The sequence below is a fragment of the Malus sylvestris genome, chromosome 5, assembly GCF_916048215.2.
Source record: "Malus sylvestris chromosome 5, drMalSylv7.2, whole genome shotgun sequence".
Lineage (NCBI taxonomy): Eukaryota > Viridiplantae > Streptophyta > Magnoliopsida > Rosales > Rosaceae > Malus > Malus sylvestris.
Genome location: NC_062264.1, coordinates 21,096,709 through 21,108,971, shown reverse-complemented (window position 1 = coordinate 21,108,971; position 12,263 = coordinate 21,096,709). Strand labels below are relative to the sequence as shown.

At 35.5% G+C, this 12,263-nt stretch overlaps 1 long non-coding RNA gene across 2 annotated transcripts; it reads left to right on the top strand.

The window, feature by feature from the left end:
- Positions 1-6,653: 6,653 nt before the first annotated feature.
- LOC126624778 (uncharacterized) lies at positions 6,654-9,148 on the top strand. 2 transcript variants are annotated; one of them, XR_007624217.1, is made up of 4 exons: positions 6,654-6,936; positions 7,078-7,253; positions 7,934-8,150; positions 8,719-9,148. It is a non-coding gene; the product is annotated as an uncharacterized LOC126624778 (long non-coding RNA). The 2 variants fall into 2 exon arrangements; XR_007624216.1 differs by lacking the exon at positions 8,719-9,148 and having other exon boundaries at positions 7,934-8,634.
- The last annotated feature ends 3,115 nt before the right edge of the window (positions 9,149-12,263 follow it).

Here is a 12,263-nt window from a genome sequence, read left to right as displayed (position 1 = left end):
GACTTGGATAGGTAATCAGTCGGCTGAGAAGTAGTGTTGTTTATCCAAACTAAAGGTGCTCCTTGATTGGTTGATTCTACAGCTCTAGTGCTGTATATCCAAACTGAAGATGTGTCGGTAGGAAAAAGAAAATAAAAATCTCAAGGTTGTTGAGAGGTTTCACGTAGAGCGAGAGTTTGCGCATGACAGTTTGTATGTTGAATTGGAGAGGTTGAATGTTGCGGAATGCTTTGTATTTATAGAAAACTTGCTTGAGGTGCCATACTATCCATATGATCTGACTCGTGGAATACTATCATGATGCCAGACGTATCAAAGCACTGACCTTCCCCCGTACGTTGCTAATCTGAATGTATTTGAAATTATCCTTAAGATAATTCTCATGTGCAGGCGCATTTAATCTTCCATGTGGAAGCCATAGAATGCTCCCATATTGTTTGTCTCATCAGTGCAAACCCATTGCAGCAAAAAATATAATCATTATCTTCCATCACCTTGCCATTTACCAAAAATGCAATCATTATCCTCCATCACATTTATATCCGTGCATGCATTCTTCATTATCTGATTAGTTTTTGAACTTGATAATCATCCTACCATACTCTGACTCCATTCTTAATACTCATGCTATATTTCCTCGAAATTGCAGCAGTATTAAACCACACGGCATTGTATCAAATCACCACGACTTTATCACCCAACTGTGCTCTAGAAAATTCAATGTATAAGAGATAATTATTATGATCAAAATCACAATATTATTTCTCAATAATAATTAAAAATCATTTCAACCACTTTGTCGTTCAACGGTTTAAAATCCTGCTCATTCAACGACCTTGATTACTTGGGCTGATAGTATAATTTTGGATCCAAACAACTCCATATATTTTCTTGATGTCTCATTTAAAGTCTTCACAGGTCTTTATTTAACTCTTCTGCCCTAAATCTTTGTCTTACTGAAAAAAAGACTTCCATATTCGCTTCACTTTTGTTCAGGAAAATGCAGATAGAGCCAAATGAGTTTCCTAATTCACCAAACAAAACTAAGAATCTCAGACATTTTGATTGAGCATTTTGTTTGGCTTTTTTGGCTCTAAATTGACTCAGCATTTTCTTTGGCTTTTGAGGGGGCCACGTCAGCATTTTAATTGTGGCTTCTCTTCATGTTGGGTATTGCCTAAATGTGACAAGGTTGTGGCCGAAAACCCTTCACTACTAAGAATACCATATTGGGCAACGAAGCCACAATCATCGCGCTAAGCCGAATTTGGTCGCTAGAAATTTTGGTCAGCAAAGACGATGTTGCGCAAAGGTCGTGATGTTAGGCATTGGGCGACGAAGAAAAGTCCTTCGTTGTGTGAAATGGTGATTGGGGGACGGAATTGGTGCTCGTTGCGTGAAACATTCTATGCAATGAAATTGGTGCTCGTTGCACGAAATCATCTACGCAAAGAACTTGGTGTCCGATGTGGTAATTTTTGCACGATGAAATCGTTTTATTTATTTATTATTTATTTTTCCTTTTAAATGTTGATAAGATTGTTTTATGTAATTTAAATTAAGGGAACTTTAATGAAAAGCTCACAGTACTGTTTACTTTAACGAAAAGCCACATTTTTACACTAAAAATTCAATTATGGTACTATTCACTTTACCATTTATTTTGTCCATATTGTTAAAACTCAAAGTTTTGAAGCCATTTTCATTAGTTTTCCTTTAAATTAATTTAATGAAATTGAAAATAGAAAATGAAAAGAAGAATATTGAATTAAACAATTATTTAAAGCGTACATACAACGGAAGAAACATTTCAAAATTCAAATATAATAAATAAAAAACTACAATATATAGTTGTCCATGTCACAATCGCCTGCTGGTGGTGTTGTTGCTGTGTAGGGGGGCTAGGAGGTCGTAGCTGCTGCAACGGGAGGCTGGGAGGTCGTTGCTAAAGTAGGTTCTGCGTCGAGGAACTGAATGCCAGAGAACTGAAGGGCAAGACGAATTTGGTTCATCGTATTGCTCTGGGCCGCAAGCTGAGATTGTTGGCCAGCAACCTGCTCCTTTAGGTCCGCCACTTCATATGTCAATAATTCGACCTCTTATGTTCTCTGCCTGGAGGAAAAGGCAGGCAGGTCCCGAAGGCGGGCTTTCCCAAGCCCCCAGTGAACATTCCCCTGCCTACGACCAAGGGTTTGATCGAGTGTGTCCATCATGATCTGAAAACCCGCATCCTTGGCGGGAAACACCTTCACAATCAGGGTCTTTGGGAGAAGCTGGGAAGCCACCTCCTCTAGAACTGTCTTGCTCTTCTCTACCATGGTGGCCTAGAAAAATGAAAACAAATTAATTTTAATATACATTTAATTAATATTAATACTAATTGAATATTAAAAATTGAAATAACTTACATGAAGCTGCTCCGCTAGCTCATTCTCGGACCGAACGTATACCTTCTTGAACATGTCAATCTTAGGAAACTTCGACCCCCCTAAATAAAAAAAAAAAAAAATTAACACATAGATTACCAATTGTGTAATAGAGAGCAAAAAGAATCAAAACTTAAAATAAATATACGGTTACCTTACGTCGCTCCTCCAACCTATAAGAGAAGGGTTGCGAGCTGAGCGGTGAAGAAGTTTCTTCTTCGACCAATTGATCGAGTTTGCCTTCACTTTTTTTTTGTTGAATAAAAAACGTATTACTTTGGATATTTATAACAAATTAATGAAAAAATAAAAAAATTATTTAAAAATATAAAAATTTTGATTAAATATTATTGAAATATATATTATACTTACAAGGTATTCTTGTCCTGAAAATAGTCGCAAAGCCACTCCTTTTCATCTTAGAGGTCCACCAACTCCTTAGCGCACCCAACTGCTAGAGCAACCTTTGGACTGTCATATTTCTCATAATATTTGTGGAAGTCGTTCTTCCATTGAGTGAACATGCGGGTGCAAATCTTGTTGATGTACTATTTTATTGGCATCGAGGTTCATGGGATCATAGTGATGATGCAAAACTCAAAAAATAAAAGAAGTTAAAATTTATAATATTTGTATACTTTAATAAAAATTTAGTATTTGAGGCTGACAATACTTACCGATATTTCATGAAGAATGTCACCCTTGACTTCAGTCGGCACAACTCTCCAGGACTCCCACAGGAACGGCAATGACTCCTAATAACCGAGCCAATGTCGGTGGCTAACACACTGTGCTACTCCTTTGTTGTAGCATCACGATGTCGAGGATCCCACATAATGGTGATCTTCTCGGTCGTGGTGCGAGTGGTCTTTGCCGTCTTCAAAAGTCTGCATGGACATCTTGTGTTTTTTTGAGCTACAAAATAAACAAAGTAAACATCAGACGAATTCTATTTTCTACCTAAAATTCGGCAGAACCTCCCCTAAAACCCGTAGACAATATAACAACAAAAACAATGCATCCACCCAACAATTCAAAAACTTTATAAAAAGACTATGAGAAAGATGCATTACCTGTCTGGGACTCCTTTCCATGGACAGAGGAAGCCTCAATAGACTACTCAGTCTCCTCAGAACTCCAGGACCGTTGATGAGTCCACCGGGCATTTAGTAGAGGATGCGTCACCGAAGAAGATGACGCAGGAGCCGGAGACACTGTTGGACTGAAAGGCGGGAACGAAGATACACCCATTGTGCCCAAAATCCGGTGAGGAGGTGGGAGCAGCACTACCTAATGGAGAAGGTGTTTGCGTGACCTTACTAGCTGCCCGACGGATTGCAATTAAGTTCGACATCTACAAAAATAATAAATAAAAAAAGTAACAATTGAATAATATAACATGTAAATAACAAATCATTTAAATCTTTAACTGAATACTATAGCAAATCATTTTAAATAACATGTAAATATAAATTTGCAGGTTAATACTATAACAAACTTGATCAATATGATTACAACACAGAATCGAAATTTCATCAAATTCAAAACTACCAAAAAGAAAGAACTTAATTTTTCATATTTCTGGTAATTCAAACGATAAAAACATTGTTCCTCGGATTGCTCAGCAACCAAATGAAACATATAAAGCTAAAAGATTGATGGGAAATAGCATATAAATCAAACAAATTGTTCATCCCTTTAAGAGATTTTCTCCGAATCCGAAAAGAAGCTAGCTGTAAAATTAGTGTATAACATACAAAGGAATGAAAACAAACAGATAGGAGACAGAAGCTAAGAGCCCTTCCAAAGGCCCAAGTACTAAAAATGTTTGGGAATTCTGAAGTTCCATAGCATCAGTGGCAGATCCAGAATTTTAAATTCGGGGAGTCTCAATAATAAAGGTCGAAAATTTATGGACAAAAATAACATTTAAAAGTTAAATTGTAATACATTTAATTCATAAATCAATATCACACTCATTTGCAAATATGCTTTTCAGACCTCATCTTGAATATTAGGATGATAGTTCTTCATTCGAGTTCTTTTTTCCGAGTTTCTCTCAAGATTATTCAAATTAATGTCACACTTATTTTGTCTTGAATTTGAACTACCCGAACAAATAAATGATGCTATTGGCTTTGGCTTGAAAAAGGTGGTGGTGTAGAGATTTGAAACAATTGACTTGGAGGAAAATGAAAATATGGAATTGGGTGAAATTTAGAATTTTAGGATTTTGACAATTTGGGGAAAAGGAGATAGGGTGAATATGTGGGAAAGGGATCCTCTCCGGATCCCTTCCACCTAATCCTCCCCATCAAACAATCCGGATCCTTGAAATTTGATCCAATGGCTAAAGTTATTATAACTTTTAGAGTGGGCCCCTCTTTTTAGCCGTTGGATCAAATTTCAAAGATCCGAATTGTTTGATGAAGATGATTAAGTGGTAGGGATCCGAAGAAGATTCTTTTCCGAATATGTGAAGTCGGGGCATTGGGATGGGAAAGAGTGGGACCTAGGGGGATGTGCATTGCTGGACCTGGGGAGTTAAAACAAAAAAAGGCGGGACACCAGGGTTTTGGCAATTGTTTTAGGTTTTTTTTCTTTACAAAAATTTGGCCAAAACAAGCGTTTTGGGCCAAGGCTGAAAAGAAACATTTCTTCTTCGCATGGTTTTTTTTCTTCGTGAAGACGTCGCCGCTGTAGTCACTGTGCACAACACTTCTTCTTTGCGTACGAGGGGTCTCCGGAAAGTTTCAAGCAACGATTTGGGGTTGCCGACGGGTCCTGGGACCTCCCAGGTCCCTTTATAGATCCGCCACTGCATACAGTTCCTTTGTATCATATTAAACCAATGATCAAGTTCAATCACAGGTTTCCAGTTCTATATACTATTTGCATACAACTAAGAACAATTAGTGATCATGCAAGCATAACTACACATCGAGCCAGGTTTAAATGTTCTTTCTTATATAAGTAATATTTATTTTAAACTAATTTAAAGTGGGGGAAACAAAATCTAGACACAAGTACATAGAAGAAGTAGATAAGCTCTAACTCAAGTACTTATCTTCATAGAAGTAGATAAGTTCAAGTTTTAAACTAATGAAGAGGTTCATTTTCCCACTTCCTCTCCATCTTGCATGAATTTTATATGGTTTTTCATGTGCAAAGGTTCCTAATTCTCAGCCAAAAACAACTACCTGAAGCAATATAGCACTAAAATAGTACTAAATCAGCTTAAACCCATGTTTTCCCCTAAAACCTATTAAAGTAAATGGCCAGCCCACTAATAAAAATGCAAGTTTATTAAGCCTATGTTGCCTTTGCACATGGATAGAAGCCACAAAGGCCTCCATGAAAATTACAGTAAAGCAATATCTTAAGGAAGGAATGCCAATTCGAAAACCCTAACCTAGGATTTTCGAATTAATTCGAAAATTAATTGTGATAACTTGTAATGTTGTGTGATAATTAATTGTTCTAATTAATTCGAAAACCCTAACCCAGGATTCCCAATTCAAACCTTAAATCTCTAATTGTTCTAATTAAAGCAATTCAACAGAAAAAAATGAAAAACTTAAATGATCAATAATAGAATTAAGGGAGAGTGGATGCTTACCTAGTAATGTTGTGGTGGTGGAGAGATGGTGCGGCGTAGGATTGTGGCGGCGGATGTCTGGTGCGGAGAAGAGAGTGAGAGAGAGAGATAGATAAACAGAGAGAGATGGAGAAATGGAGAGAGGGAGAGACAGGGAGAGAGGGGGAGAGAGAGAAAGGGGGGAGAGAAAGAGGGAGAGACTAAGATGGTGAGTGATGAGAGCAAGAGAGGGAGAGACTAAGAATCGAGAGAGAGGAGAGTGAGAGCTTCACAGAGAATCGAGAGAGAGATAGATTCTATAAGAATTATAAAGTAGGATCTTGACGAAATGTAATTATAATTTAAACATGCTCCCAATTAAAAACGCGCCCAATTTTCACCAAAAATCAAATTTTTAATGTTTGCTCTATGAGGGTGTACAAATTTTCATCGCTCTTCTAGTTTAAAAAAAGTATTATTAAATATTTCCAAAACATCGTCTCGCAAATTTATGAAAACTTTAAATGTTAACCAAAAACCATGTACTAACTTTATTTAATGGTTAGGACAAAGTCCAATACTAAACCAGCCCAATTAAAATGGCCCAAATATTAAATTTCCGATTTTGTCCCTAACGGCAAAGCCTACGTCCGTCTAATATCTCCCTTCATTTATGGAGGATCTCTCTGCTATTGTCCGTCTCCCCCATTTCTTCTTGGCATTCAAAACCTTTCATTTTTCTTTCTAATTTCGCATCGCAGCTCCATCTCTGTCTTTGCCAGTATGCAAAACCCACATATCCGGCCCCAAACTTAATTTTGAGCCGTCTTCATCTCTGTCAAAATCGCAGAAGATCACCGATTCTCTCTCCCAAAATTTCCCAATAAAGATGAGCAAGGGACCTGGACTTTTAACCATCGGCAAAAAAGCAAGGTTAAGCAATCATTTTCACTCTCTCTCTCTCTCTCTCTCTCTCTCTCTCTCTCTTCGTCTCTGCGATATTTCTACTGTTTTTTCGTCTCTCGATTGCGCGTAATTAGCATCTAAAACCTTGCATTTTGGCTTCTGTTGCAGATCTTCTGACGAATGACTACAGCTCCGATCGGAAATTCACCGTCTCGATTGTGTCAGTTTGGAGTTGTTACTATGTATCATCTCTTTTCTTTGTTTCATATTATTCTAGACTTCGATATTTATGTGCATGCATCTAATATTGACATGGATCCAAGCACAAATCTCAGAAAAAAGAGGTATAAATCTTTGTCTGACTTTTTTATTCAAATTGTTGTGCTTATTGAGCTACAAAACAACCAATGTCTGATATATTTGTATGTATAGTTTGTGAATTGGGCATGAACATTTATTTGGGTAAGCTTGAATTCTGCATATAAACTGTTTGTTTAGGTTAATTTGTTGTCTGGAGCTGAAACTTTCCTTGCTGCTATTTATCTATTTCTATTGACCTTTCGCATTAGCGAAAATGATAAATGACAGTATTCATTTAATTACCTTGCCACGATTTAGCTGTACCTCTAAAGACCTATCTGCCTGATGGAGATATTGATTTGATTGCTTTCGGTGTTGTGAATGTTGAGGAGGCGCTGGCCAATGACATTTGCACTGTCCTTGAAAGGGAATATCAAAATATGGCTGCTGAGTTTATGGTGAAAGATGTCTAGTTGATTCGGGCTAAGGTTTTTAGCTTTTACCTCTTAACTTTATTAGATTGATGATAGGTATAAGTTACAACTTAGTGTTGACGCTGCCATCTATGTCTAGTAAAGTTTTTGTGCTGAGTTGATGTTGTGTAACTTGCATTTCCCTTTAATTAAATTATTACGTGCTTGTCTATGTCATTAGTCATTATTTTGATTCTAGTTAACAAACTTTTGATTTTCCTCTGTAAGACTATTTGTTTTTGTTGTGGCAGGTCAAGCTTGTAAAGTGCCTTGTACAAAATATTGGGGTCGATATTTCCTTCACACAGTTTGGAGGGCTATGTACACTATGCTTTCATGTGCAGTCATTCACACAGAGCTGAATTGAAAATGAAGTTCAATTTCTCACAAATGAATTAAATGATTTACCAGATTTCATTCGTATAATCGGATTCTTTTTGGGAAGCTCTGAGTTGTCTAATGAAACTGGTATTTCAAGTCTTCTATTAAAAGTATATGCTGACTTATGCCTTATAAGTTATAACCGATAACCTTGAATGGTATGTAATTAGTCGTACTCTGTTGAGTGGTGACTCCACCTGCTTCTGTTCTTTTCATATAGTTTTACTTTAATCTTATGATATGTTTTTGGTGATCTGAGTGGTTTGTGATTTTTTGGATGTATGTCCCTCGTTATTTAGCTTCCCTAAACATATCCATGATGGGCTCTCATAATAGCACCTTGCTTTAATTAGTATGCTACTGCGTTTGAAAAGATGTTCTTGGTGCCCATCATGGTTTGTTTTCGACATATACTTTGGAGACTTTGGTTCTGTATATTTTCCATCTCTTCCATTCATCGTTGTATGGTCCTCCAGCGGTGAGTGCTTTAACGCTTTAGCACTAGGAAACTACACCAAATCGAATTTTTTTATTTTTTTTATTTTTCTGTTTGGTTGATGAGAAAATGATGAAAAAGTTGGTGCTGAAATCTGTGTGAATTCTTGTATCTTGATTGGCACTTTGATGGAATTTGATCTGACAATGCATGTTGCAGTGGAGGAGAAGCACATGCTCGAATAGGAAGGGGGAATGACCATGATGGATATACCAATTAACAGGCTTATAAGATGCCGAGGGTATCAGCCAACGGGAAAAAGCAAATCTAATGCATCTCATGCGGCATGATGAACAACTCTTGTGGGGTACGTTGGACCTCCAGGAAAAATGAAGCTATACAGACAAGCCTTTAACCTTGTGTTTGTGGCCATTCTCAGCTCCTTGGGGTTCCTAAGTTTAGTAGGATATACAACATATGATTATGTAACAAGTAGATATGTTTTCTACAAACAAGTTTCTTCCCTTCAGGGGTGTTGAATTAAGTGTACAAATTAAGCTTGAGCACCCGAATTGGTACTGCTTTCTTGTTCGAGCGCATGTTAACCATGCAGAAAGGACCTATTACCGACTGATACATCATGCATGGTCGTCGCCAATAAAGTTAGATGGCGAGTTCAAAATATGTGGAAAGTTTTCTTGAAATTACATCAAATTATTTTTGAGCCTATGAGCGACTAAACTATACAAGCCCTAGTTTAGTTTAGATCAAATGATTTCTTAAACCAAACACTAGTATTATCACTATTTTGTAAACTAGTACTGTGACTATTTCGTAAACTAAATACTGACTATTTCTTAAACCAAAAACTAACTATTTCGTAAACTAAATAGATTATTTCTTAAATTGAACATTGAATACTTCTTAAACCGAACACTATTTCTTAAACTAAACATTGACTACTTTTTAAACTGAACAATATTTCTTAAACTAAACACTAACTATTTCTTAAACGGAACACTAATACTATCACTACTTCTTAAACTGAACACTGACTATTTCATAAATTGAACACTAACTATTTCTTAAACTGAACGCTAGTACTATTACTATTTCGTAAACTAAACACTGACTATTTCTTAAACTAAAAACCTTGTAAACTAAACACATTATTTCTTAAACCTAACACTAGTACTATCACTATTTCGTAAACTAAATAGACTATTTATTAAACCAAGTAATAGTACTATCACTATTTTGTAAACTAAGCACTGACTATTTCTTAAACCAAACACTAGTATTATCACTATTATTTTGTAAACTAGTAATGTGACTATTTCGTAAACTAAATACTGACTATTTCTTAAGCCAAAAACTAACTATTTCGTAAACTAAACACTGACTATTTCTTAAATTGAACATTGACTACTTCTTAAACCGAACACTATTTCTTAAACTAAACATTGACTACTTTTTAAACTGAACAATATTTCTTAAACTAAACACTAACTATTTCTTAAACGGAACACTAATACTATCACTACTTCTTAAACTGAACACTGACTATTTCATAAATTGAACACTGACTATTTCTTAAATTGAACACTAGTACTATTACTATTTCCTAAACTAAACACTGACTATTTCTTAAACTAAAAACCTTGTAAACTAAACACATTATTTCTTAAACCTAACACTAGTACTATCACTATTTCGTAAACTAAATAGATTATTTATTAAACCAAGTAATAGTACTATCACCATTTTGTAAACTAAGCACTGACTATTTCTTAAACCAAACACTAGTATTATCACTATTTTGTAAACTAGTACTGTGACTATTTCGTAAACTAAATACTGACTATTTCTTAAACCAAAAACTAACTATTTCGTAAACTAAATAGACTATTTCTTAAATTGAACATTGACTGCTTCTTAAACTGAACACTATTTCTTAAACTAAACATTGACTACTTTTTAAACTGAACAATATTTCTTAAACTAAACACTAACTATTTCTTAAACTAAACACTAATACTATCACTGCTTCTTAAACTGAACACTGACTATTTCATAAATTGAACACTAACTATTTCTTAAACTGAACGCTAGTACTATTACTATTTCGTAAACTAAACACTGACTATTTCTTAAACTAAAAACCTTGTAAACTAAACACATTATTTCTTAAACCTAACACTAGTACTATCACTATTTTGTAAACTAAATAGACAATTTATTAAACCAAGTAATAGTACTATCACTATTTTGTAAACTAAGCACTGACTATTTCTTAAACCAAACACAAACTATTTTGTAAACTAAACACTGACTATTTCTTAAACCAAAAACTAATTATTTCCTACCTGATTTGGATGCCATTTAACATTACATGTTGAGTCGTTTATCAAGTTTCAAGTTACTAAATAGCTAGTCCACTTTTAGAATGTTTTTCTTCGAGTATTTATGTGAACGTACATGGACATGTTTTTGTGGGTGAGAGTGGCTAATTGCCTTTTCTTTTCCTAGACTATTTATTCTCTTGTAGTCCTGGTTTTTCATGTATTTGGTGTTAGGATATATAATTAATAACAATTGCAAACCGAGAGAGAGAGAGAGAGAGAGAGAGAGAGAGAGAGAGAGAGAGAGAGAGAGAGAGAGAGAGAGAGAAATGGTTAACCAACGATATAGGAGGGAGGATGGATGGGAGGGTGATTGTTCTTGTTTGCAGGGAGTCTCAGTGAATTGCGTCACAATTTTAAGTTTAGTTGGAAGGAAGGAATTGGATCTTGGGTTATAATAGTTTCTTACTTGTCACGTCACATATCTTGTTTACAGAAAATCCAATTTTCTAGATTTTCATGAATTGATTTTTGTGTAATATGAGCTGGATTTTCATGAGCAGACTGCAATTTGACCAACTGTTTACTTAATAGAGGTTAAGCATGTAGAAAGCACAGGGCAAAGTATTTCTCTGTTTGATATCTATGTGATATGAGCTGGATTCCTCTTCAGCATGCAATTTGACCAAAATAACCAACACTATTTCTGAAAGAAAAGAAAACACACGGCAAAGTATTTATCCGTTTGATATCTGTTCCATTTTAAGAGGTCATGAGCAGACTGCAATGAAGAAGCACCAAAATCTTGGAAACCTTGCTTCACAGCTTGCACTGTGTATGGTATGAACTTCAAAATAGAACCTTTGTCTGCAACTGCCCTAACTACCCCCTGTACAATTTCCAGCTTAGCTGTATTGCCCAAGTACCTCTGATCACTCCCTTTTGTCATTGCTTCAAGAGATTCCATGCCTCGACATTTTTTACTTGGCGACCATTCTAATACAAAACATGAAATCACTTGTATCCAACTGTTTACTTAATAGAGGTTAAGCATGTAGAAAGCTAATCAACAATGACAAAGAAATAACAAACAACATGTTGAAAATCCAATGCAATTTATATATACAACTTTTGCTTTTAGTTTAGAAATAAAGGAAGATGCACATCATTGGGTCGTAGATTAGATTAGCAAAGAGACCCTCTGTTCAAAATTAAAAAAATTCAACCAATTGCTTAATATATGGCAAAATATAGTTGCTCCAAAAATTCCACAATTAACTAGAACAAATTGAGGGACAAACTTTCAAAACGCAACAACTATTACTATTGCTTCAAGGGAACGGGTTTCATGGAAGTGATCTAAAACCCACAAGCAATTCACACAGAAATCGATCTAATCACAAATATCAAACAATTACCACT